This window comes from Amblyraja radiata, chromosome 12 (assembly GCF_010909765.2).
Source record: "Amblyraja radiata isolate CabotCenter1 chromosome 12, sAmbRad1.1.pri, whole genome shotgun sequence".
Lineage (NCBI taxonomy): Eukaryota > Metazoa > Chordata > Chondrichthyes > Rajiformes > Rajidae > Amblyraja > Amblyraja radiata.
This window is the reverse complement of record NC_045967.1, coordinates 20949133-20952754: the sequence shown is the minus strand read 5'-3', so window position 1 is coordinate 20952754 and position 3622 is coordinate 20949133.

Sequence of the window (3622 nt, the reverse complement as noted above, 5' to 3'; positions counted from 1 at the left end):
GGGCACGGCCTACCTTGCCCACCCTGACGGCACGTGCCTGAAACAAGGCAACAAGGTGTTATGTTACCTGAACTGCAGGCTTGAGTTATGTAGAGGGGTTGAAAAGACTGGGACTTCTTCCATTGGAGGATATAAGACTGGGGGGGGGGGGGGGGGGGGGGTGGACAAGATCATGAGGTACTTGGATAAAGTGAACACTGACAATCTTTTTTCTGGAGTAAATTCTAAAATTAGAGGGCATAGCTTGATGGTGGGAAGAGAGCAATTTATGAGGGACCCCAGGCGTATCCACTGAGCGGCAGTCTGAGTTAGTTCAGTTTAGAGATATAGTGTGGAACCTGGCCTGTCGGCCCACAAAGTCCGTACCAACCAACGATTACCCGTTCACTAGTTTTATCCCACACATTAGGAGACAATTTACAGACGCCAATTAACCTACAAACCTGCAAGTGAAACCAGAACATTCAGCCAAAACCCATAGTGTCACAGGGTGAACGTAAAAATTCTGTACAGTCAGCACTCGAAATCAGGATCGAACCTGGGTCTCTGGTTCTAAGATAGCAACTCTACTGCCGTGCCACTGTGCCACCCCAAAAATATTTGGGCAGATATATGGATAGGATATGTTGAGAGGGAAATGGACCAAATGCAGGCAAATGGGATGAACATATAATGCAACTTGGTTGGCATGGGCAAGATGGGTTGAAGGACCTGCTTCTGTGCTCTATAGCTCTATGATTCTAATGGTCTCTGATGACCAAAAGAACTGCAGAGGGACAAACAGGAATCTATGATGGAGAACTTGAGAGATTGTTCTGGGCAGGAAGGAGATCAAGAGAGGGAGAGCTGGTTTAGTCATAGAATGATACAACACGGATACATACCCTTTCAACCTACAACTCACCCATGCAACCAAGATGCCCTACCTAAGTTCATCCCATTTACCTGCATTCGTCTCTTATTCCTCTGAACATTTCCTTTGAGATACAGCATGGAAATAAGCTCTTCGGCCCACAAGTCCACACTGACCTGTTCACAATAGTTCCATGTTATTCCATTCCCACCAAACTAGAGCAAATTACAATGGCCAATTCACCTACAAACCCTCACATTTTTGGGATGTGGGAGGAAACCGGAGCAGCCGAAGGAAACCCACAGTCACAGGGAGAATGCACAAACTCCAAACAGACTGTACCCAAGGTTAGGATCAAACCCAGATCTTTGGCGCTGTGAGGCAGCAGTTCTACCAGCTGCGCCACAGTACCATTCTTTCCTATCCATATCCCTATCCAAATGCCTTTTATATGTTCTAATTTTACCTGCCTCAACTAGTTTCTCTCGCATCTCATTTCATATACCCAGCATCCTCCGTGTGAAAAAGTACATATTAAATCTATCCTCTCCCACCTTAAACCTTGTCTTTGGTTCCCTGGAAAAAACTATGCATTTACCCTTTCCATGCCCCTGATTTTATACGCCTCTTTAGTGTCACATCTCAGCCTCCAGCGCTCCAAAGAATTAAGTTCCAGCTTGTCCAATCTTTCTATCTCCGGTTCTCGAGTCCTGGCAAAATCCTCATAAATCTTCTCAGCATTCTTTCCAGCTTAATAGCATTCTTCCAACTCCAGGTTGGCCACAATGGAACATGACACTCCAAGTACATCTCCCCAGCTGGTACAAATCTTCTACGAATGTAACATTATAACCCAACTTCTATACTCAATTTCCTATATTAAAAGCCCTTTTTCACCACCCTGTCTATCTGCAACACTACGTACATTCAGGGAACAATGTATTGGTTTGCCTGGGTATCTCTGCTCATAGACATGCACCAGGGCCCTACCGTTCACTGTTTGACATCCCAAAATATCCAAAATAAATTTGGCACCTCATACTTACCTGATTTGAGCCCTATTTGCTATTCCACCGCACACATTCCCAGCTGATGAAGATCACACTGTAATTCTTGATAACCATCTTAACCGACTGCAATACCACCTATTTTCTTGTCATCTGCAAACTTACTCTCGTGCCTTGTGCAAGTTGGTGATATAGATGACAAACAGCAATGGCCCCAGTTCGAATCCCTGAGACACACCAGTCAGATTCAGATTCAATCTTTATTGACATTGTGCAGTGTACAGTACAGAGACAACAAAATGCAGTTAGCATCTCACCCAGAAGAGCGAACATAGAATAATGAACAGCAAAATATATATATGTACATACATTAGTGCAATTTTTCTGGGGGAAGGAGTGTCTGGGGGTGGGGGGGGGGTGACTGGCAATCACCAAGGTGCAGAGTTAATTTGCGTGACAGCCGCAGGGAAGAAACTGATCCTGAACCTGCTGGTCCGGCAACGGAGAGACCTGTAGCATTTCCCGGATGGGAGGAGGGTAAACAGTCTATGGCTGGGGTGAGAGCAGTCCTTTTTTTTTTTTTTTTTTTTTAATTATTTTTATTAGAAGTACGGTAAATTACAATAACACACAACACATATATCTTAATACATTTTTTGTACCGCTTCATTTTTTTTTTTTTAAAGCTTTAAGAAAAAGATAGAAGTAAGGAAAGTAAAGAAGGTGCGCAAGAGTTGTGAAGTGCAAGAGAGTGTTGGGAAAAGAAAGCCCCTTAGAAAAGAAGTTAGAGAAGGAAGTAAAGTAAGAAAGTAGACCCTAGAAAAGAAAGAAAAAGAAAGTAAGGACAATCGCTCTATTATAACATTAAACTCCGCAGAAAGACTACCAACCAAGTCTGTTTTTGTTGTTTTATCTCCCAATGCCAGGTCCTGATACCCTTTATTTATTTATTTATTTTAAAAATTACTATTGCACCTCATGCTTGTAATAGGTCCATAAATGTAGACCACGTCTTTTGGAATTGGTTTGCTTTACCTGCTAAGAGGAATCTCATCTCTTCCAGATGTAATGTTTCAAACATATTTGATGTCCACATTTTTATTGTTGGTGTGGGCGCATTTTTCCAGAATTTAAGTATGAGCTTTTTTCCCATTATTAGCCCGTAATTGAATAAATTCTTCTGATACACGTTTAATTCAGGGATACCTTCCGATATCCCAGAAATGATCCATTCTGGTTTTGGTACCAGTTTTATTTTAATTAATTTAGAAAAAATATCAAATATTCCATGCCAGAATTTTTGTACAAAAAACAAAAGAGTGTGCTATGGTAGCTTCTTGACACAGACATTTATCACAGATTGGTGAAACATTAGGAAAGATGCTGCGCGCCCTTATCTAATAATTATTCAAATTAAGAGAATTTGACTTGGCAAGCAAAAACATCAAATGGGAGAAGCATTGGATAGAGAGGACTAGGGATTGGGTGAGTTGAAATGGATATGAGTCAGGTGTGGGGGAGATGGATTGGACAGGTGAGGAACTGACAGATGAAGGGCTGGTTTGTGTAGATGCAGCGAACCAGAACCAGAACTAGATTGGATCAGAAAAGAATTAGGGGGAAGGTACACAAAAATGCTGGAGAAACTCAGCGGGTGCAACAGCATCTATGGAGCGAAGGAAATAGGTAACGTTTCGGGCCGAAACCCTTCTTCAGACTGAGAATTAGAGGGAACCTGTCTGGATTGCACACTATAGGAATT